The 25,481-nt window shown below is 42.2% G+C and overlaps 1 long non-coding RNA gene across 1 annotated transcript in view; it reads right to left on the reverse strand.

Annotated features, from left to right (window-relative positions):
• Positions 1 to 23,571: 23,571 nt before the first annotated feature.
• Positions 23,572 to 25,481, reverse strand: part of LOC108256608 (uncharacterized) — a 36,883-nt gene continuing 34,973 nt past the window's right edge. Inside the window, exon 3 of the long non-coding RNA XR_001810331.3 lies at positions 23,572 to 23,708. This is a non-coding gene — a long non-coding RNA (uncharacterized LOC108256608). The remainder of the gene's footprint in view (positions 23,709 to 25,481) is intronic.

Consider the following 25,481-nt stretch of genomic DNA (forward strand, 5'->3'; position numbering starts at 1 on the left):
GATGCTGAGGAGCTGCAGAGAGTTTTAATGATTATCCCACACATTTAAATAATCTGTCATTTCAATTAGAATGCTGTCAGGTGGTTTGACGTCTAGTGCGCCTCCAGTTTGGATCCTCTTCTCCTCTTCCGGTGGGAGTTTACTCAAAGACCCCCCGGAAAACAAAGCAGCGTTGCGAGGGAAAGACAGCAGCTTTAAAGCATGTCAAGAATAATCTAACAGGGGAGGGCACATGTTCACTTTAAAGGGTCATTTAATCACAATCGCACGCCCTACAACCTGGAGAAGAAGAAAAAAGAAGGAAAAGCAAAAAGTTTTAATAAGTAGCCAACTATTTTTTATACAATTAATTATTTTACATACAGAGTTCTCTCAGCGGGAGATTTCCGGGGTTCATGTTTACACTGATGAACCCGTCTGCTGGATAAACCTTTCAACAAAACATGGAGCTTTGACTTGTCTCTGATCTCACCTCTTTTGGAAAGTTTCATATGTGGCTGGATAGATATATGGATGGATGGGACGAGATGAGATGAGATGAGATGAAATGAATGGATGGAATAGGATGCATGGGGTGGGATCAGTAGATGGAGTGGAATGCATGAATGAATAAATGAGTGGAGTGGAATGCATGGGATGGGGTGGATGGATGGATTAGAAGAATGGGCTGAAAGGGATGGATATGGGGAGGGATGAACTGGAATCCGTGGGACAAAATGGGTTGTATGAACGGAATGGGATGGATCCAATTGAATGGATGGATTGAATTGGATAATTGAATTGGATGGATGGATGAATGGAATTAGATGGATGGATGGATGGATGGATGGAATTGAATGGGTGGATGAATGGAATTAGATGGATGGATGGATTTAATTGGATGGATGACTGGAGATGGATGGATGGATGGATGGATCGAATTGAATGGATGGATGGATGGATGGATGGATGGATGGATGGATCGAATTGAATGGATGGATGGATGGATGGATGGATCGAATTGAATGGGTGGAATTGGATGGATGGATGATTGGAATTGGATGGATGGATGGATTTAATTGGATGGATGACTGGAGATGGATGGATGGATGAATGGATGGATTGAATTGGATGAATGGAATTGGATGGATGGATGGATTGGATGGATGGATTGGATGGATTGAATTAGATAGATGAATGAATGGGATTCAATGAATAGATGAGGTTAGTTGGATGGATGGATGAGATGGACAGACTCCAAGAAAGTTTCGGGGTTTTTTTCTCCCAGCTTTGCTCGATTCACTTTTATCCAGTAATTTATTCAATTTAATTACCTCCATACTCTTGCTATGCGTCATCCTGACCCTGCAGACTACAAGTTAAAAAAAAAATCTCTGTTATGATTACTAATTATTAACTGAACGAGGCTTATCAAGCGACCGTCTGCTTCAGCTTTCGTCCTGCCTCAGTTTTCTGCTCACCGATAATATTTTGGAAGTGTAGACATTCTTCAGTCTGATTTTATAATTCGCCAAATGAAATCCAGCAGAAAATCTGTTTCATGTTAGCCATATCGTTGGTGCTATCTATGAGAACTGCATCTCTCCCTCCCTCCTTCTCTCTCTCTCTCTCTCTCCTCTCTCTCTCTCTCCCTCCTTCTCCCTGCATAAGCATGTGTGTGTAGAATCACTATATGGTCTTACCCATTGGGTTTTCCGAGTTCAGTTCATGATCCCCGTTTTTCCCTTTTTGGCAGCTGCTAAGTAGATGGAATAGACGTTTTCGGAAAACATTATGCTCTCCTAACAACTCAACTGTTTCTTAACCTTGAAAAACCTTTAGACGGAGGACAAATAAAATGGAGGGGGGGAAGGGAGCAGAATAGAACCTCTACAGATTCATTACTATAGTCTCTCTGGATTCAGATTTTCTAACATTAAAAAGCAATTTAATACAGCAGATGATTAAAGCACACTACATATCTATAGGACACTTCAAGGAATAATTGCATTACTGTTTACTTTTCCTTCCTCATCTCCATCCTCGCCTACAGGTACGTACGTGTGTGTGTGTGTGTGTGTGTGTGTGTGTGTGTGTGTGTGTGTGTGTGTGTGTGTGTGTGTGTGTGTGTGTGTGTGTGTGTTATTCTCTGATGGAGCTCCATCTCCTTGCGCACTTCACTAATAGAAAGAGAGCTAAAGTGCAGGTGTATTAGCAGGGATGTGAATGCATGTGATCTATCAGAGGATGGATGTATTTTATTCTGCAGTAAAGGCGACTGACGTATGCGTTGCGGCCCACGTTAAACAACCCACGCGAAATGAAACGCCTAATGGCATCCTGATGCATTCTACTCGGGCGCTTCTTTTCCCCACCATTAGAAAACCAGCTGATATGTGACCACCATTTCTCCACAGACAGAAGAGAGGAAATTGACAAAATGCCATTTTTATATAAAGACGCCCTGAAATTCATACGGTCATATTGTTCCTTCTTTTAGGAATTCGAAATGCCCCAGGGTGGGACCCCTTTACTATCTATCTCTCAGGAATAATTGACTAACCTGTACCTTTTTGAGTCGTCACTCGAAGCTCTTTTCCACCACATGGTGCAGTAACGTGTGGTGCGGTAACAAATCCATGACCCCTTTTGATCTTTTCAAATAAAAACCAATGTTGAGCTGCTTACTGTCATGTAACCTCCAGAGAACCTCATCCTACCCTCACAGTACGGTGACGCAACAGGAAATGAGCCCGTGTACACAATCAGGGTCCAGATATTTCTGAATTCAGATAAGTATCATACCACTACGTACCTAATCATTGGGCAAAATCCACATGATTTATACCTCTGTATAAAAAGGGTTCACCTGGGAAAATTACATGTACACTCTTAGTACATAGTGTTCAAGAGTTCTCTGGAAAGGGTTCTTCTGGAAAGGGGAACCCTCGTTGAAAGGGGAAGCTGTTTGTGGAACATAACTGTACCTTAGGAACCACTGTGGTACCTTTTTGAAGGTGGCTTAGGGAACAATGTGTACTCTCAGAAATCTAAAAACCCATTATCTACCCAAAGAATTCTGATCTATTTTTATAACAAGTTCTTTGAAAAGGAAGTCATCTGTTACAAGGTTTCACAAAGAAGCTAACTGGACCACGGGAACCAGTGTAGTACCTTTCAAGGCGCCTCCGGGGAACAAAAACATACTCTTGGAAAATATACTCTTAAGATTTCTTGGGATAGTTAAGGGTTTTTAGCACCCTAGAGAGTTCTATTTGGAACTTTCTTTAGGAGGAACGTCATCTGTAATAAATAATCAGGTTTTACAAACCACTGTGGAATGTTTTAAGCTGCCTTGGGAAACAAAACAAGTAGAAGATTGAGTTTCTTGAGGGTTTTTTAACTTCCTAAGGGGTTCTACTTGGAACCATAACAACAACTGTGGTACCTTGGAAGGTGCCAAAAATGGACTCAGAAATTAAGGTGTTTTCTTTGAAAAGTTATTCCCTTTCAAAAAGGGCTCCAATTACATCAGACTTGGAAAACTAAATTGTCTGTTGTAGGGCTTTACTTAGAACATAATTACTACTCTGGTACCTCTGAAGGTGCCATGGGGAAGGAAAAAAAACTATAAATAGGGTTTCTTAAGAGTTCTTTGGTATGTTAAGGGTTTCTGGCTTCCTAAGGGGTTCTACTTGGAACCCACTTTGAAAGGAAAACCTTTGTAGGGTTTCAGGAACGACTGTGGTACATGCTGAAGGTGGCACAAGGAACAAAAATATATTCTTAGAACATTTAGTTTCCGGAGGCTTTCTTCTTGGAACGGTGTTTGACGGGAAGTTGTCGGTTGTATGGTTTTACATAGAACCTAACCAGACCTTAGGGACCTCTGTGTTGCCTTTTTGAAGGTGCCATGGGGAACAAAAATGCACTCTTAGAAAATTTGGATAGTGAAGGGTTCTTGGCTTCCTATGAGGTCCTACTCGTAGCCCACGTTAAAAGACTAGTGTCCGTTGTAGCGTTTTGGATCTTAGGAACCACTGTAGTACCTCTGCAGGTGCGCTGGGGAACACAACGTGCCTTTACAGTTGCCTGTTTTCCAACTTGCATTGTAAATGACTAAAATAATAGATGCTCAAATACAAGAAACGGTGAAATCAGACAGAAAATAAAATTTCAGCATTTCTACAGAGTTATTTATTTCTGTCTTTTGCATTCCTACCAGGCTTTAAACAGCTCGCTCGCCTGTCCTCTCGCTCATTGTTATTTTTGGCATTTTTCCTCCACTATGTTTGTCATTTTTTCCCATTTATTAAATTTCCTCTGGTAGTCAATCAGCTTTTCTATTGAAAGCATTTTGCGCAAATTGCATCTAAGCGAGCATTCACGCCGCCAGACGCTTTCAGCCTGTAATCCGCTTTCAGTTTGGTCAGATGCAATATCCTGCATTCACTGCTCTTAATATATGCAAATATTTCAGGTAATGCGCATCTTCAGCTTAAACAGCTGGTAAAAATATCCTGAATCTGGGATTTCTCCTTCTGTAGCAATGCAGCACTGATGCCTCAGAGTAAATACCTGCTAAGCAACATTAGCAGGTGTAAACAGAGAGTTTGTCGAGGCTAAGCTCAGCGCGATGCTTAGGTAAATGTCATTTCATTTGAGAAGCCGTCAGCTTTAGTTGGGGCCGGCATCCGTATCGCTGTCTCTTCTACTTGCCAGAGTTTTCGTCGCTCCTCTGGGAGAGCAGTGTGCATGATTGCAGGCCTGCCTTGTCAAAAATCTGCCCGGTGTTTCTATATTTCTTTGTGAAATGTCCTCCCCTGCTTGAATAATGCATGAGAACTGCTCTCATTACAGTCTCTGTCTCCCTCTCTCTTCTCTCGTCTACCTCTCTCTCCATGTCGAAGTTGTCGGCGGTAGCCAGAACTCGGGCAGCGGTGGCCCGTCGTGGCTTCCAGCAGCTTCTTCTTCCCCTCCCATCAACGCCGCTGCCCACTGCTGACAAAACGGGCTTATTTGACTTCTCACCCCTTGGCACAGATGAATAATTCAGCCTGGCGCTGCCCAGCTGGGGAGGCGCAGGCAGGTTTGCATTTGACAGAGCGTGGACGGTGGATTATAGGATTGTGTGGAGGTGCTCTCCGCCTCCCACTCCGTTGCTCACTGAAGAACTTCAATCCGCAACCTTTTGAAGCCCAGTTCCTGGTAGACACACTCGATGCTCCAAGTCCTGCGGCCACAGTGTGTGTCTTTATGTCACACACAATCAAAAAGGCACCAGACCCAGTGAATTTTAATAATATAGAAGTCTTCTGATGCCGATATTGTCAACTGACTATGGTAATGTCAGGCACACAGAAAGACTTCTGGATGATGGAGAAGCATCCACGATGAAGCAGGTCTATCGCTTTGCTCTGCAATTACACTTTGAATCATTAAGAGATTTAATTAACGTGTTACTCTTCCATCTCTAATTTCCTTTTATAGAAAGTGTAAAAAAGTACATCCTTTCCCCAAGTCCACTTTGCTTGCCCGAACAAATCATGGGCAGTTCTTTCTCTCAAAATGGAAGGACACTCTAAGGACACACTTTCTAGCACGCTCACACCCCCCCCCCCCCCCCCCCCCCCCCCACCCCCCACCTTTCCGAGTCCGTGCTCTAATTTCCAGCGGCCCTTGGCAGGCGAGTCTAGGCCTGCCTTATCTGTCTTGTTAAACACTGAAAAAGGGCTGAATCCTTTTCTGTACTTTTTTCCCTGCAGAAACAATAGCTGAAGTCAATAACCTAGTACTCCGGAATTAATTATCTGGCCCTTTAATTCAGGGCTGCTCTGATTAGCCCACAGTGGAAGGACATGGAAGCATTAGCATAATATTTTTTTGCTATCTTTTCCTAGCTGCCTCTCCTGGACTTCGTCTCATCCCCCAGCTGCTCCTCAGGTACGCATCGGTCCCAGGCTATGAATGTGATTTGGGGTGGAGGGCCAGGGAAATGAGATTTCTCCTCGATGTGAAATGTACTAATGACAGTTCATTGCAGGCAGGATAATTATGCATGGTTTTTATATATCATTTACCGGCGTGATAGGGGGAGTGATATGATGTGTTAATATAGACGTTTAGGCCCATTATGTGCTCAGCCAGTAATAAGCCCACCAACTATGCCGCTGATTACATCCTCTACAAACGTGTCAGTTTTGCCAAGCCGGACATCTCCAACTGAGACAAGGAGGTATGGAGGACAGAGGCCCGCCTATACGGCTGGCGAAGAACTCTGTAATGAATTACCTGTCATGTGAAATGACAGTGAAGTGGGGAGGAATTTGTCAAAACGGTCATGGCTTCTCTTTTTATTTTTTTTTCCCCCCCTTTCCTCTGAGCTCACACGACAAGCGAAGGCCTGCATTTGGTTCGGTTCTTCCATCTTAGCTTCTGTCTCTTGTGTGTCCTCTTGTTCTCGAGTGACCAGTGAAGCTGAGCATCCAGGTTTGACCCACTGCCCTTTTTTTCTTCCCTGCTCTCGGTACCGCTGTAGATAGGTTACACATTGAATGTCACCGGACTATCTGCTCATAAACGGAGCTCCATCACCAGAAGCCTAAACGGTGGCAGTGACGGATGAAACCCAAAGCGTCCGCATACAACCGGGGAGCGGCCGCAGACGAGCATTCTCAGACTTAACACCAAAGCTTAAAACCAGGAGAGGAAAGGAGATCGGAGTCAGCGCTTATCTGCATAACAATATCACGCTAATCAGCTCGTTTCAAGAAGAGCTAAACGTCCCCGGAGGTCGATGTGCTTTCTGCTACAACTTAACCTCCCCAAAAGAAAAAAAAAAACACCCTTGCCACAGAGTTAAACAATACTGATAAATTGCTTTTCCATTTAAGTAAAGGGATTATATTATTAGAACACGTGTTATGGAGGATTAAGCATAGACACAACTCGGAGTTGGGTATATGTGTGAGGATTTTCTCCGTCCTAAGAGAGGAACCGAGAAGAATGGAGTTACAGGCTTTAAAATGGGACTTCCTGAAGCATATTCTCTCTCTTACACACACACACTGAAACCATGAATCTGGTTCATCTCTAAGATGGATGTAGATGCTGATCAACAATGTACTGTTCTGTTATGAAAGCTAGCATATGATGGTATTTTCATTCATACAATCATTTATTTCTAGTAAGCGTTTTATCCTGGTCAAGGTCGCAGTGGATCTGGAGCCTTTCCCGAGAACACCAGGGTCGGGGCAGGAATACACACTGTTAGCTAACGTGAGAACTCTGATCATACAACCTAGCCGAATGCTGAAAATGTGAAATGTTTTTTAAAAAGTGAACGTAGCAGCAAAGAGATTACAGTGATGGGTATTATGTCTTAGGGATTGTGCGGAAAATATGGCAACCAGAAGCAAGATGGCACGCCCTAAACTTAGTGTCAGAGGAAGTACGTGTTAGCTTTTGCCCGTTCTCGATTGCTAGCTGATTTCCCATCGTGGAGAGCTAGCCAGTGAGTGAAAACTAAATAAATTAAAAACCACAGAAGGGTATCATCGGAACTAGTCCTAACCTAGCTATCTAATTCACAAGATTCATAAACTGCATGACAACGTGCTCTGTATATGGCTGACATTTTCCTTTCCTAAACGTTTGTTTGTACATAAATTTACACAGCCGCATCTCGCGTCCACGCCCCCCCCCCCAAAAGCTCATTTTTGGAATTCATTCCACCTCTGGGACGCATCGCCGCCATCTCACGGCTCTATCGAGAGCAGGGGAGACGCTCAGCGTTTTTATGCACTGTGAAAGGTCACGCCATAATCACTCCTCTTTAGCCTGGCTTCACAATTTAATTGACTGTCTCCCACACGTTAAAATTCCCACGTCTCCGTCTCTGATATTCGGAGCTGATAGATTTGTACGCGAATTCCTTGAGATGCTATCTTGCTCTCTTTTGGGAAATTAAGAAGCTTCGTTTTGAATCGTACCAAAACAAAAAAATAAATAAATAAATGTGACCGTGTAACACGTCTGAAACAGAATTTCTAGCTTGTCTTCCCATCTCTGTTCGTCTTGCCGAGTAAAAGCGCGTTTGTTTTGCAGGCTTTGTCTATGTACCAGCATAGAGCGCACAAAAAGGTTATTGTCCTCCCTCCAATGCTGGAAATATTTCCTCTTGCTCACCTCGGAGCAGGCAATTTCTATTTTTCTCCCTCTCCAGCCTTTGTTTAGGAGACAGTGAAAATGCCAGGCGGACAGCAGAGCAGAATGAAGTGTGTCATTTTTTCTCTCAGCAGGTGTGACACTCGGGGCCTGGTGTGAGCTTCGAGCCATTGTCCTGACACACATGGCCGCTCCTCGGAGAATAGCCCCGTCTCTCCGGCCGCGCCAATCCCAGGACAGAGCAACACTTGCAACAAAAAGGTGAAAATGAGTGTAAATTGCAGTTATTTCTCCTTCCCTCCTTTTGCAATTCGAACACTTTTTCGAGCTTGCCAAACAACAACGCCGTTTTGATAGGAGCTCACAGGAGCATTATTTGCACGGTCTTGTCTCTGAACAGGTTTCTGATTACTTCCAAATGGTGTTGCACTGAAAATCTTGAACCTTGAGCTATGCTGGAGGTTATGATTGACTATAGTGTGAAAGGGTCCCCCCCCCCGACAGTGGAACAGGTCTCATCACTCTGCCGTCATTAGAGGGTTGATTTAATTTCCATTTTAACACCTCTTAAAATGTCCACATGGCAGAAAGTATGCTAGTCTATGCAAATTAAGTCACATGTCCCAGAAAAAATGAAAGAAATTAGTCAACGATTGGCTGCGTGTTAAAACACATTTCCACTAATAGCGGCTTAAGTGTCATAACTGAGAGTTCACACCTCATCGTTTCTGACATTTTCGCTGCACAAAGTTCACAGTTTACATTGACTTTGTCAGAAAAAAAAACACTTGTCCTTATGTCTGTATTTAACAGCATCATCAGACGCACACAATTGTATAGAATCTCTGAACGCTGTACCTTTACATACAATTTCCTTCACTGGAACTACAGTAAGAGGCCCAGACCTGTTCCAGCATGACAATGAGCTCCATGAAGACGTGGTGTGTTGAGGTTGGAAGAAGGTAGAAGAACTTGAGTGTCCTGCACAGATCCCTGACCTCAACCCCTCTGAACATGTTTGGGATGGACTGGAAATGAACTGGAGCCTCCTCACCATCCCAACATCAGTACCTGAGCTCATCCTCACTAACGCTCTTGTAGCTCTATGAAGACAAACCCCCACGGCCACGCCCTAAAATCAAGTGGAAAGCCTTCCCAGAAGACCGGAGCGCATTATAACAGCAAAGCGGGAATACACCTGGAATGGGACGTTCCAAGAACACACGGGTGTGACGATCAGGGGTGCGCAAACTTTTCAGCCGTACAGTGTCGGAAAAGAACAGCAACGACATCGCAGTTATAGCGCAGCGAAGATGATCTAGAGCCGATGATATAACATTGTACTGAACATGACGTTATTGCAGAACTCGACAGCTGGGGACCTGCTTTCTTTCTGAAAATCTTTCTCTCTGAGAAATTGCACGCTCTCTGGATCCTGTACGCTCGAAATGCTCATTTTCTTTCACACATAACCGGAGATATTCATTGGATTTTAAACGTCCTCGCTTCCAACTGATAAAAGTTTTCATAGTTGGTTCAAATCTATTATTATTAAGTTCAGCTTCAGTTATGTTAAGAACCTCCTCTTATTAACCTAAGGTACACTAAGGCTTTTGAAGCAGTCGTTCCAAATATAGGGTTTATTAACAGACCGAGGAAGAGCCTCAAGAATACCGAGCAGCCGTGTCATCCCAAAGCATGGTTCCCGTGCTCTCGTTTAATCAACAAATTAAAACACTATACTGCTAACGGAGAACGAAGGGGATGAAAAAAAAGTCATCTAATTGTTCTCATGACATTTTTCTCCAGCAGGACAAATAACGTTCCATCAATCTGCATAACCTTTTCCGCAAACTACTGCACGATGGCGTTTTTAGTGTTCGTAATGAACAGATCCGGACTGAAAATATGGCTAAGCAATAATTATACTGTTTAGCTAATGTGTTTAATTGGATTCGACACCGGTCTCGGTGTTTCTCGGTGAGGAGGGGAAATGCCAAGCGCGTTGACGTTAGCCCTTATAATTCACTACGGCCAATTCGGCGATCATTTCACCGCATTACGACGCTTGATGCTTCGACTGAGGCGTACAAACAACTCTCCGAGTCCGGTCTGAATACCCGGCTCCTTTTTCACCGCCTTCTGTCTGGCTCACAGCTCTGCGTTTTTAATGAAAGTCAGGGGGTGAGTTCTGTTTCAACCCAAGTGAATTTACAAACGCAATTTGGAGAAAAACGTCTCTGCTGGACTTGTCCAGAGCTTAACTCCTCACTTTAGCCGAATTAGAGCCTCCATCAGGCCATGCTCCTTAGGGACTGGGTAGGTGCTTAACACCCATGTCTTAAACTGAGGTGAAAATCATAATTTATTAAGTATTGATCACTACAAATGACAGTAAGTGCTACAACATTTAGCGAGCAAATAACTGACAAATTGACAGACAATTTTCTTACATTTCAACTCTTTAATGGCTTAAGTACACAAGAAAAGACTGTAAAAATATATTAGCAGCCATGGACCATGAGCGAAACAAAAATCCATCAAAGCCATTACACTTTCCACTTGACATTGGTAAATTACCTTAATGCCTTAAACGGCGGACGTTTCTGGCCATAATGATGCATTTCGTGAGTGTTTCTTACTTTTTGGACAAAAATTACATGGTTTTATTTGATTTTTTAAATGCAGCTTGTAATGGGAGACGCATTATGCATTGTGCAATGCCATTATGTGCTGCTAGAAGAAAAGTACCTGAGCAAGGACTGGCGTAAATGTGCTTAATCTAGGAAGGCCTAATCTAATTTTGATCAACAGTCGTCTTGTTCCGGGCTGTGAGGCGAATGTTAATATGACCTCATTAATCTATAAGCTGGGCTCGCAGACCTGGAGTGGACGTGGCAGATTGGAATAAATAATGCATTATTTTCACTAGGCTGAGCCCTCTGTAGCTCTCGCACCTTTGGGACAATTAAAAGGGGTTAGAATGTGTCAGACAGAGTGTGGGCATGGTATCAGTGAGTGATCGAGTTGTGTCTCGGAGGTGCACGGTTGCAAATATGCAGTATTTACACATGAAATTGTACTTTCCTATTTCCTAGTCATTGTGAATCTCCTGTCGTCCCTCAAGGTTCGACACTGGGCCCTTTATTATTCATGCTGGGAAATATAAATCAGGTAAATATTCCATGGATAAGATCTCTATTTAACTGCACATATTTTATCAATGTTTGTTACTTTTGCACTGATATCTACTAAAGCCTTGGATTAATGCATTTTAACTTGAGTCGGAGTTTCTCGATGGTAAAAGTGTGTTTGTATGTACTTACTATGCATGTTATTGAGTTGTATTCGTGTTCATGTAGTATATTATATGCACCAATAAGCCACAACATTAAAACCACCTGCATAATATCGTGTAGGTCCTACTTGAGGCACCAAAACAGCCCTGAATCGTCGAGACATGGACTCCACAAGACCTCTGAAGGTGTGCTGTGGTGTCTGGCACCAAGACGTACAGGAGCAAGTCCTGTAAGTTGCGAGGTGGGACCTCCGTGGATCGGAGGCGATACTAACATTTGAACACACAACCTTCTGGTCAGAAGGCCAATGTCTTAACCATGAATTCAGGACTCAAGTTTTCCCAGCAGAACATTGCCCAGAGCATCACACTCCCTCCGCCGGCTCGCCTTCTTCCCATAGTGCACCATGGTCCAGTTCTGATGCTCACGTGCCCATTGGAGATGCTTTTGGTGGTGGACAGGAGGTGAGCATGGACACTCTGACTGCTCTGCAGTTACGCAGCTCCATACTCAGCAAGCTGTGATGCTCTTTGTGTTCTGACTCCCTTCTATCAGAGCCAGCATGAACTTTTTCAACTTTTAAAAAAATATATTTTTTTTTTATTTGGTCCACTCAAATCCACAGGTCCTTTTTAAAAATGTGTCTCTTTGTAGACCAAAGCAAATTTTATTGTAAATCCTCAATAATTAAAACTTAGAAAAAGTTTTTAAAAAGTTGGAGGAAGATTTTTTTTTTTTTTTTTTAAATACACTTCCTCTCTTCAAAGCTGCAATTATTCAAGAAAATAAAGGAATAGTTCATATGAGCTGCTTTCGTGCTTTTTTTAAACCAACAAAGTAAAATAACCTTCGTCTTCCTCTTTCTACTCCAGCACTTATTGGGCAAAATACAACAAATTATTTCTTTTTCAGGAATATTTTGAGTATTGGCTTTTCTCTGCAGTTTAATAAACCACAGATGAGAATAATGTATTAAACAATTAAATATGTACGAATACTTTTCATTGATATACAGCGCTGTGATCCCAATCCTGATTTCTTCTGTTTTTGTGTCTCACACGCTAAATAATTTTAGATCTTCAAAGAAAATACAACATAAAACAAAGGCAACCTGAGTAAACACACAATACAGTTATTTATCATTTTTTTTCATTGACGCAAAAATAAAGTTGTCCAACACCCATCATTAATGTGAAAAACTAAGTGCCCCCTTAAATTTAAACTCTGGTTATGCCACCTTTAGCAGCAATAACCGCAACTAACCGCTTCGGATAACTGGAGATCAGTCTTCACTTACTTCTAGGACTAGAACTAACTCCTAAGCTTTGGATCATTGTCTTGCTGCGTAATCCAGTCGCGCTTGAGTTTCAACTTACGGACTGAAGACCGGACATTCTCCTTTAGGATTTTCTGGTAGAGAGCAGAATTCATGTTTCCTTCAGTTACTGCAAGCTGCCCAGAACCTGAAGCAGCAAAGCATCTCCACGCCATCACACTGCCTCCACCATGCTTGACCGTAGGTCTGATGTTCTTTTTGTGGAATTCTGCGTTTGGTTTACGCCAGATGTAATGGGACACTTATCTTCTAAACAGTTCCACTTTCATCTCATCAGTCCACTTAACATTCTCCCAAAAGGTTTGAGGATCATCAAGGTATGTTTAGGAGAAAATTCAGACGAGCCTTAATGTTCTTCTGGGTTAGCAGTGGTTTTCACCTCGCCACTCTTCCATGGAAGCCATTTTTGCCCAGTGTCTTTCTGATAGTGGCGTCATGAACAGTGACCTTTATTGATGCAAGACAGGCCTGTAGGCCTTCCTTTGATTTTGTCCTTGGCTCTTTTGTGACTTCCTGGATGAGTCGTCGCCGTGCTCTTGGAGGAATTTTGGAAGGTCGGACACTTCTGGGAACATAAAGGGTTCACTACCATGCCGAGTTTTTCCATTTGGAGATAACGGCTCTCATTGTGGTACTTTGGAGTCCCAGAGCCTTTGAAATAGCTTTGTAACCCTTCCCAGACTGATGTATTTCAATCACCTTCTTCCTCATCATTTCTGGAATTTCTTTCAACTTTGCCATAGTGTGTTACTGCGTAAGACCTTTTAAGCAACTTCATGCTGTTGAGAGAGTTCTATTTAAGTGTAGATGTGAACACGCTTTGCAGTAATCAGGCCTGGTTGCGTCTACTCCAGCTGAACCCCATTATGAATGCAGTTTCACAGATTTGTGGAATTAGTAACTATGGGGGCAAATACATTTTCACACAGGCCCAGTCAGTATTTTATAACGTTATATATGGAAGCAGAAAAGTTAGCATTTAAAAACTGTATTTTGTGTGTTTACTCAGGTTGCCTTTGTTTTTATCTTAGATTCTGTTTTAATTTCTGAAACATGTACACAAATACAGAAGAAAATCAGGATGGGGCAAATACTTTTTCACAGCACTGTATTGTATGCATTTAAAAAATGTAAACAAATCCCTCTCGTACGTTGTTTAACCAGTTTGCTTGTAAAGCCAAGCTGTTGTTATGAATTTCTATTCATATGTATTTGTAATAAATGACAAAAAAAGTGTGTTGCTGTTATTATTAAAATATGAACTCGTTAACGCGTTATTTTTGTGCATTTTCAAGAATAAAGCACATTTTCGAGGCTGCTGGAGCGTTTTCTTTCAGCCGGACTCAGACAGCACTTACTGTAATGGCCAGTATGCGCTGAAAATATCACTCAACCCCAAATTTGCATTGAACACCGAGATACAGGACGTGATGATAATGCCCTTGACTGGAATACAAGTGGCTCTGTTCTTTTTTATGTGCGGGTCGATCCATTGGAATAACATTAAAAAGCACAGAGCTTTGCACTTGACGTTTTTATTTAAACTCAAAAAAAAAAAAAAAATCATAAAATCACCTCCAGCCAATTTCATCTCAAATGGTGAATATTAATTCATTTATCTTCACGATAAGCACTTGCTCTCTCGCGGTCTAAAATTCCAAACTCAACTATTACCCGCTCTGTTCTTAGCCTGAGAAAAGACTGGAGAGTTTTCGTTTTTTTTTCCCCCTCCACTTTCCTCTTCATTTTATGATGTTAATTTTTCGCTCCTTTTTTTCTTTCCTTTTTAGCAACAAAACAAACCCGATGACGATAAATCAGACTTGCTAAATGGCCTTCTTATGGGACGCTGCCACGGGCATCTCTCTTGTTAGCTACACGAAGCTACGTCGAGCCATGGCCTCCGGCCCTGCGAGGTGGTGATGAAGATCGAGCGGAGGGACACGGCGCTCAGAGGAAATGGTTTGAATAATTGGAAATGGAGCGTTAGGCTGTGTTTCTGAGAGGACGGAGGTGAATTATGAGAGGGAGGGGGGGTGAAAAAGAAAAAAAAGAAAAAGGTATCGGGGCTTTCGTGCTAGCTAAACACATTACACAGCTAATGGGTTATTTCGATGCGTGCCGGAGTCAAGGGTTCACGAGGGAATGCACTTAGACTTTCAGACCATCTGCCGTGTCAGACACATGGACCGTCCTTTAGATCAGATACAAAATCATACGCATGAGGCCTCCTACCTGAATGTCGACATCATGTATAGGTTCTACTTCTATCACACCGCAGCGCTCTTGAACTCTCCATTCCGATTGGTCACAAATGAATTTTTTTTAAATAACTCTGACAGCAATGCAGCTACGAATCACAGCTCTCGTTCTAATACGTTGTCGTTTCTATAGTAACAGCTCATTCACGCAATCAATTTTCCATAAGGAGACATCTACTTATGGAAGGAGTCTCCAGTGTCAGCACTTTCTGTAACGTTTACGTTTTCCGACATCTTCAGGACAGAGGAGTTTATGCTTCTTTAAGGTTTCTCACCAACACGACAACCACTCTGTGTTGATTATTGTCCTGTAACGGCATGACGCACGAGTGTTTTATTCCTCACTCGTTTGCAGTATGTGAGAGCCGAGTTGCGACATCGCGAACGTGAAATACAAGCTATAATTTATTGTAAATTCTCTTTCAGCTTCTATAAATTTGAGCTAATCTTAACTATAATGAGATTCTTTATACCCTGCATCTCTGTGTTTTTTCGGGGTATAATTTAGCCACCCTAAGTGTCACAATTTGTAGCTTTTCCCCCTTCTCTCGATGGCCCGTGCAGCTGTATTAAGTGCTGGAGGCGCTGCATTGTGTTCGGCGGCACAGACCGAGATTTCTTTTTTTTTTATTATCATTTTCAAAGCATCAAAGGTTTTCTCCATCCAAGCTTAAAGAGATGAAAGTTTGCCTTTGTTCCATCGCCTCCACATTACTGCCATGCATTAGAGTCCCTTTTATCCGTGAAATTACCTTTTAGATTTCTCACTGAAAGAGCAGTCTATGACACGCTAGTTCCCTTTTACTTTTTTATCTCATGATATTGTATTATTGTATTCCCCCCACAACCATCGCAGAAGATAGCTTTTAATATTTATATTTTAAAGCACTTTTTATTTTTTGTTCCTCCTTTCGTTTTATAGTTTGTAAAGTCCACACGGTGACGCGTTTCGACGGTCACAGACGTCTTCCGTTTCGGTGATGAAGACGGCCTTGTTTGTCCACGTGTCAAAAGGTTCGTGAAGCGAGTTTCGCTAGTTTGACGGTGCACTTTGCGTAGCCTGTAGTGTTGAGAAAATACGATATGGCAAAGATGGAGGTGCTAGACATACTACACAACTGACCGTTTTCACCACTCTGTTGAGTTTACTATTCTGATGTTTAGACCTAAGGATACTGACTCATCTGTGCAGATTTAGAGCACCAAACGGTAGGTACATAGTATAATTACAGTAGGAATAGACAATCATTTGTTTGTGCGTTCTGCACAGGATCCAGCTAACGTGCTCGACGCCTCGACATCCTGTAATCCATATTAACGCTGTTCTTTCTTGTATGTCCTCCGGCAAAAATTACAACAAGAAAGGAATAAACAACTCGGAAAATCGTTCCCTGTGTAATGGAATTAATTGCTTTTTATCCGTGTAGAATTTTAAATGAATAACACAGCCATAGGATTCAGAAAGCCATGCTGTCGAACTCAATTAACGCTCTCGTGAACAAAGACCACATTCAAGCCACACAATGAGTACCCAATCAACATATGAGCTGAATTAGTCAGGGTGTGTGTGTGTGCGTGTGTGCACTGGGGGTGATGGAAGATTATCATCCACTGGTTAAATCTCCTCCTTGTGTGATTCCTCGTTTACTTTGGTGGCTGAAATCCTCACAGCCGTGTAATTACAGATCTCAGTCTTGTTTTTTTGGTTTTTGTTGATTCTCCTCTCTGCATCACTGAGGCTGCAGCTAGCAAATGAGCTACAAACAGACAGAATGCTCAAGTGAGGCATAACATTGGGACAGCGCGAGTTCAGACGGTGATAACGGTCTTATATTGTGCAGGTCGGATTGTCCGTGGAGCTGCATAGTGCTGGCACTAGGACCTCATCTCTTATTCCTGTCAAACACCTGGGTTCAGACAGGTTCTGCCGTTCTGATACGTCATTTCTCACCAACACATCTTTCTGAAATGTACCGGTACTGGAACTTGCATGAATCCTCTGAATCCAGTATTCATGACGCGTTATAAACTCCTTTATAAACATGTTATGTACTGTATACGATGTTATACTGTCTAGAATATGTCTGTATAAATGCTGAGAAGTCATTACAGTTACATGCACAGCACTTTATAGTATATACCACAACTACAAGATTTTATAATGTCAATTTACAAGAACACTGTAGACGGTGGTGATGTGATGCATTCTAAACGAGGCTCCAGCATTATGACTTGTGGTATGGATATCATGCCAGAGAAAGTGTTCTAGCAAATTATAGCATTAGTGACTACGGTATTCTTAGGAGCAATATATAGTGCATTTTGTTTACTCATAGACACATTAAGACCAGCCAGGACCAACCAAACATCCATCCATCCATCCATCGAATAAACAATCTAACAATCCGTCCAAACAACCAACCATCCATCCAAAACACCCAACCACCCTCAATCAATCCAACCAACTATCAAACCAAACAACCAATCATCCAGCCATCCATCCAACCACCCAATCCACCATCCAATCAACCAACCAACCAACCAACCACCCAATCCACCATCCAATCAACCAACCATCCAAACAACCATCCATCCAACCAACCACCCACCCAATCCACCATCCAACCAACAGAACACCCAACAAACCAATCATCCATCCAAAACACCCACCCACCTGCCATCTATCCATACATCCAACCAACCAACCATCTAACTAACAATCCGTCCAAACAACCAACCATCCATCCAAAACACCCACCCACCCTCCATCTATCCAACCAACCATCCATCCAGCCAAATCAAACAACCATCCAACTACCCAATCCACCATCCACCCAACAAACCAACCAACCATCCAACCAAACCAACCAAAACACCCACCCACCCTCCATCTATCCATTCAACCACCCAATCCACCATCCACCCAACAAACCAACCAACCATCCAACCAAACCAACCAAAACAAACCACCAACCCACCCTCCAGCTATCCATTCAACCACCCAATCCACCATCCAACCATCAAACCAACCAACCATTCATCCCGCCATGCAACAAACCCAACATCCATCCATCTAACTTTCAATCAAACCAACCTACCATCAATCCATCCACCTATCAAATCAAACAACCAATGAATTAACCAGTTGACCAATACAAAAAAAACAATCAATGCACCAACCAACAATCCAGCAAAATATCCAACCAGGCAACCAATTCCACCACATCCGACTCAAACAAACCAACGAAACGTCTTAAATACTTGTCAGTTATGAGTGTATCCTGGCAGATATACATCATAACCTAAGTATAATAACTTTATTCAGATGAAATACTCAAATACATAAAAGGGCTAATCAAAGAAAGCAAATAATTCTTAACATTTCAATGAAAAAAATGAGAATCATTGATCAATTCTGTAAAAGTACTGTACAGATGTCTTTCAGAACATTTTGTTTGGAATTGCTGCACATTGGAGGATTTCACGGTAAACGTAAGTGGTTTCGTCTACATTCTTTAGATGGTGACTAAAGCTGCCTGGAACTCTGGACCAATCAGGTGTTCACAATATCATCTCTGAAATAAAAAGCCCGTCAGACCCGAGGTGAAGGTTCTCCTCGGACAGAAACGCTGGATGAAATTAGCCGTTTGATCCACTTCCTCGCACTTCGCTACTACTAATGCCAAGGTGTTTTTTATTTTTAATTGATATACACACACACATCAGATACTATTTTCCCCTAAATATTAAAGTGCTTATTGTGTTTTGTACTTTCACAGGGTTTTTTTTTCCTCCACACGGCGTCGGCCTTTAGATAATCACGTGAGCAGCAATCTATTTATACTGAAGTGAGTGTTGCAGTGGAGGTGGCATTAATCCCGGCACAACTTCATTGCAATAAATCCGTTCTTTTACTTGAACTTTGCTCGTTTGTGGTGTGTTTTGCTGCTGCAGCGTCACAGGGGTTCAGTGGCTCATTAAAGCAATACATTTTAGCAACAAGTCATCAGAGCTTTCTCACACTTCGTCCCCCGGACCAGAGCACAGTTTACTCGTCACTTTCCAAAGCAGTTTATTATTTTTTTATTTAGTTGTTTTTTTTTTGTTTTTTTTTGGAAGGGGTAAACATGAAACTTTGTCTCGTTAATGTTATTCCAAATAGTTGAACGTTCAATCTGCGTTCGTGCTGCTTTTCGCCAAATGAAGTCGGTCGAGTGAGTGAGCCGTGCTCTTCATTTGCATGGAAAGCCATTTGTAATTCTGGACTTCGGCGTTCATGTGCAGTGATTTGAGACCTTCAAAAACAGCGTAGCTCATTTGAATAATAATGATCATAAAACATCGCCCACAGTGCCCCGTGCATACATCAAACACCGCCTCGCCGACGTAGTAAACAAGAAAACAATCATGGCAGGCCACTTAATTTATGGAAAGAAGTATTTTTTCGTGATGTCACCCTGCTTTTAATTGGCTCTAAAGCCAGCGCCTTTTCTTTTCGCTCGTTGTTTATGATTGATTTAGTCTTTCATGGATAACATCGTTTTGGACAGCGATATTCAGACCTCCATTAACCCGCTGATGTCTCAGGCACTCATCTATGACCGCATTTGCATTTCTCTTTAGTTTGAAAAGCAGCCAAGGCAACTTAGATGGCCTCATTTCAATAAGTACACCAGCGCACTCCCCCCCCCCCCCCTCACTCTCTCGCTCTCTCTCAATGCCGCTGATGAATCAAATCAATCCACGTTGCTTTGATGGCATCATAATTGCCTGACATCAAAAATATTGGCACTTAAGAAGAGGGAAAAAGTCATGTGCCATGCACTTGTTGCCTTTTTTGATGTAGAATAATATGTTTTGATGCATTTTACCGGTAAGCAGAAAATACACTTAGTGCCCCCGTTCACCCACATACACACTATTACTTCCTGACTCCTTCTGTGTTTAGTGTTTTATCCTTGTGTACCTGATCCATGTTGGCTTTTCAGATCTAATAAATAAACAAACAAACAAACAAACAAACAAACAAACAAACAAACACTCTACAAACGTTTTTAAGTATTATTATAAAATTATTCACAAGGAAATTAAAAAGATAAAAAGAATCAAGTACGGATATATGAGCAGCAATGGTAATTATTTTAATAAAATCAAAAATCATTAAGAAACAACATGAGAAACAGAACAAAAAAAGGTCAATCGAATCATAACGATAGAGTTTGTAAAATAAAAAAGAAGAAATGTAAAGAAATGCTCAAAATAAAAAATGAAAAATCAGTACAAAATGGGAAAAAAACCCCAGAAAGAGTCAGGTGGGCCCGTGGGGGGGGGGGGGGGGGGGGGGGGGGGGGGTTGATGGATGGTGGGGCGTATAAGGGGGAAATTTTCCTAAATAGAAAAATTATGTTTTATAAATCATTAAAAGATTGAAAAATAGAGTGTTCACAATATAAAATATATCAATAAATACAAATTAAAATCAAATTATAATAAATAAATTAGATAATAATGATGTAAGTGTAATTTTGGACTAAAGTGGCTTGAAAATTATGCTGGGACAATATTTTACCCTCATCAGCAATTATTTATTTCGCATATGGCCAAGAACAGAAATAAATAAATAAATAAATAAGTTTATCTCCTACCATATTAGTAATAATAATAATAATAATAATAATAATAATAATACCAAGTTGTTCTTGCGGCTGCACAAAAAAAAAAAACGCACCCGAGCAGAATGCTGACGTCTAATAAGCGTCTTTTCAGCACAACATTTCAAAACATATTCGCTACACAGTGCCGAGCGAGAGCGCAGTACCGGTCTGTGCCCAGTCCATTCTGTACGCATGACGGTGCGAGGCGTAGCTGAACAGTTTAGACGTGTCTCTCTCTCTGTTCGCTGCACTGGCGAGCTTATCAATCACGGACAGGATGACAAGCAGAACCGCTTCCGTTCACTCACACCGCTGTGTAACTCTCTGAATACATAAAAATCGCCACTTCATGCACTCGCATGTAAATCGGAATCCGATATTCAAACCAAAAGTGTTGTTAAAGCTGAAACGTTACAGTTGAGTGCAAAAAAAAAAAGTTTGAATCCACTCTGGGTTTGGAATGGAGGGAAGAAAAAAAAAAAACAAGTGAAAATGTAACTCTACTTTACAATTTATGCACAAAAAAAGTTTTAAAAATGTTGGAAATGAACGAGAGCGTGCCTCATCCGTCACGCTTTATACAAACTAATTTATTTGTAAATAAGAAGCGTTTATATGTCCAGGAAAATCCATCCTCTCTCGAGTTTGTGTAAACTCTAACGCTAACGTCAACCTCAGAGTGGTTTTATATACTGACTGGATTGCGGTGTGAAGTTTAAATTGATTTCACACCATTTTCAGTTCATCTTAATGACGTGAACAAAAGTCATCCAAAACAAATCCGTAAGTTAACACAAATAAGGCTAGCCATTCTATTAGGACAACAATAAGGCGATAACTTAGTGTGTGTTGACGTTAGGCGACGCGCTGCAGTGGCCGAGCTACATTACTGGAAGATTCAGCGCATGCCGTGCTCATGAGGTGCTCTTAAACCATTTAGTAGTCATTTACTGCTTTTCACTTGTCTGTGAGCTTTGCCTTTTATGGGATTTTTTTTTAAAGCGTGGCTAAACGTACAGGTGCTAACTGCACTTGGTAATGTACTGGTAATGTAACTGGCATTTATCAACATAAAATCCGAAACTTTTCCACATCTTGTGGAAATCTTGACATCCATTTGACCTATGAACATATTTATACGCAACTTTCCTATGCTTCTTAAATGCGAGATGAGTCCAAACGAGTGCGAGATGAGAAGCTGCACATATTAACCATGAAACTGAACATGTGTGTGATATCTTCTTGCCCCGAACTGAACAAAACATCCTGTATCACACAAACCCGCATTATCGTAACCTTAATATCTCTTCACTTTACGAGTGATCATGAAAGGGTAAAAGGCGAGGCCGTGTCGTTTGTAAACGTAACCGTTTTTCCCCCCATACGGTTCCCGGATTTCGTCCGCTCCTGTCGAGCGTTCCTTCCTCAAGCTTACGCGACGAGTCCGAACGCGAACGCGGCGTTCTCCTTGACAGAACGACTCGCAGCGATCTGTGTAAAGTGATGTGGATTAATATTTAAGGAGATCATTTGCAAGATCGCTATAATTAGCGGGACGTATTCATGAATTCCGCTCGGATATCACTCCGAGGCACGTCCGCTTGTCGGGAATAAAGACGTAACCCGTCATTCGTGTGGATGTGCAAATGCAATTGTACGTTACACAGCTGATAATTATATGAGGAAAAAACATTTCATACGGTCAAGGTCACTGCAATTGTTCCTGAAGGAACTTTGCTTGCGGGAAATGAGGATTCGTCAAAAATATTCAAATGTAACGTGGCACTCGGGTCATGATGATCTGATCTCATGGGGGCTGACACCGAGGGCACAAAACAAATTGCATGCAAAATCCATATTTTGTGAAATACCGAGTGTGTGTTGTGTTTAGTTGAGTCTGACTTCTCATAAATGGCTGTCTGATGTTACACATGGATGTACTCTGTGTGTGTGTACATATATATATATATAAAAGAAATGCCCATTTCTGTGCCTAATGTATAGGCGACAATAGAAAACATACTACACACACAGACACACACACACAAAGCAAAGGTAATGATTTCCAGTCCAGTGCACACAGCTGTGCTGACTGTCGAGGCCTCGACTGTCCTTCCGTCTGCTACACCCCCCCACACACTGAAAAGGCGCTCCTTTCATTAACGTGGAGTGCACACAGAGACACACTCCGAGGTTCTTGACAGCTAGGCGTCCCGTTGAGCTGCACAAGACCTCAGACTTTGTCATCGCTGCTGCTTTTGTCATGTTCCTGCCCTCCACAGTCACGGCAGTCACTCAGTCAGATCTCAGACAGAGAAAGGAAAGAAGGATAGGATAACTGGAGGAGGATACTCAGGCTGAGCACTAATGACCGTGTTTATTTGGCTGTGCTAGCACGGCATAGCATAGCCTAGCACGTTTCGGTCTAGTGCACATCTTTAATGCGTTAAAAGATGTGCAGTACACAGCCAATTAGCTCTTGGGTTTACCTTGGCTCTCGCCAGAGATGGCTGTAAAATAAAAAGGTGGAAGCAGAAGAAGAGAATTGAGCTTTAGTAATTACAGGATTTTGGTGCGGAGGCGGCGACGGCCACATCCTCCCATGAATTCTGTTGTGCCTGGGTCTCTTCCAGCACCACACGTCTCACCGCTGGTAATTATTATCTACGCTTGCTAAATAATTTGGAAAAAATCACGTTTGTTTTCTTAAGCTGCTGACGCTTCATATATATGTATATATAAATATAAATATATAAATATATCTCTCGCCAGTCGTGGGCCGACAGCCTGCTCTCTCAACGCCTTCGTGCTCGCCCCCTCAGAATCTGGTCAGTCCAGTTTTATTTTGGTCTGTTTTGATGGTCGGGTGAGGCGAAGCAGACATCCCGGCGGCGTTTCCACGGAGAGATTCAAATCCCTTCCTCGTGTGCTGCAGACCACCCAGATTTTCATTTCCTTGATAGGAGAACGCACACGTCAGAAATATCCCTGACCTCTTCTGGTTCTTTGGGATCTTAATTAAAGCAACCGAGGGAAAAGAAAAAAAAAACAAAGGCAAATCAATGAATTGTGGGAACAGTAGGCATACATTTCTCCTAAAAGAGAGCGCGAGAGAGAAAAATGCATTCTTTTTTTAATTACACGCATTGTAGTTCTAATTACGCAGCCCCTATCAGATACCCGATAAGCGAGTATTATTCTCAGCACTGCTGCACTTCTCGGTAAGGCTTGATGCTGGGTCCTTTTTTTTACTTGTCTAATGCTGCCCCCCACTGCTGCCGTCCTGTACATTTATTATGTCATAATTACACCGGGTCCCTTTGAAAGAGCGCTGGGCAGGGGTGCGGGAGGGGTGGGGGGTTACTTCTCATCAATTATCTTCACCTGTTAATACACTCGGTGTGAGGTAATAACCTCGGCGTAATAACAAATGGGCCAGTGCTCAGCTCTGGCAATTAAAAACAGCAGGGGGTCCCCCATTTTGATGGTCCTGATTGCGACATTCATCATCAGACACAATCGGCAGCACAGCAGGACAGCAGATGCCACCCTGATGGCTGGACTAACTAACCGACTGTCCCGCTGAAATAATTGTCTCCCCCCGCGACAAAAGCCTGCAGCTGCAAGTTAGATCATAGAAGTCCAACTACTCATGGAGTAGCAGGAAGGGGGAATACAAATTTTAAATACTCGCTGGTGTGCATCCACCTCTATAGTCATTTTTTATTATCCATATGCTTCTGATCCGTATTTAATGCTGATAGGATGAACGTCTGCAGGTCTGACACTGTCTGAACCTGAACGTGTGCTTCGAGTGGTTATTATGCTGGAAGGTGACATGTTTCTTCATCTTCATCCGTCTGAGGCCTGCAGGTTTTGTGCTACAACAGATTGGTATTTTGGAGATATCCATGATTCCCTCTATCTGGACTAGAGCCACAGTCATAGCTGAAGAGAAGCAGAACTATGGCATGATGCTGCCACCACCATGCTTCACCATGGGTATGGTGTATTTTAGAAGATAAACTGCCTTATTTTTGCTCTAAAGGGACATTTTAGATCACATTTTGTCACATGGTTTGAGGTGATTTGTGAGAAAGAGCTTCTGTCTAGCCTTCCTACCCCCTAGCCCAGATGTGTGAAGATCAGGAGAGATTGGCAGGGAGTGATTAGCACTTGCCAGATGTTCTTGCAGCTCCTCTAATGTTGCTGTAGATCTCTTGGTAGCTTCGCTGATGAGTATCCTTCTTGTCCTTTTGTCAGTTCTTGGTAATGTCACTGGTTTGCCCCATTTTCTCCACTTGTTGATGACGGCCTTCATGCTGTTCCGTGGTACTTCTAAAAAAGTTTTTGGAAATGCCTTTGTCCCCGTCTCCTGATCGATATCTTTCAACATTGGAGATCCTGTACATGCTTTGTGAGCTCTTTGTGGACCAGGGCTTCGAATGCAGACAAAAGCCAAGATGATGTCAAGAAAATCCTACAGAAAACAGCTGATCTTTATTTGGGGTTAATCAGACAGTCCCTCCGGGATTTCATGATTGGAGACTTTAACACAAAAACAAGCAAACTCGTTTGTTTTTATATCTGCTGAAATCAGAATCACTGAATCTCTTTGTACTTGTTCAATAAAAAAATTAAATATTCGTAATTCGCAAACTAAAGAGAAAGCGCGCATCCTAAAAATATATGCAGTTTTATGGCTCAAATGGGGTCCTACAGGGCCCATATAGTGCACTGTGTAGTGAGCAAATATAGTGAATCTGGAGCTGTTTGGGATTCAGCC

Source organism: Ictalurus punctatus, chromosome 23, assembly GCF_001660625.3.
Source record: "Ictalurus punctatus breed USDA103 chromosome 23, Coco_2.0, whole genome shotgun sequence".
NCBI classification, from domain to species: Eukaryota; Metazoa; Chordata; class Actinopteri; order Siluriformes; family Ictaluridae; genus Ictalurus; species Ictalurus punctatus.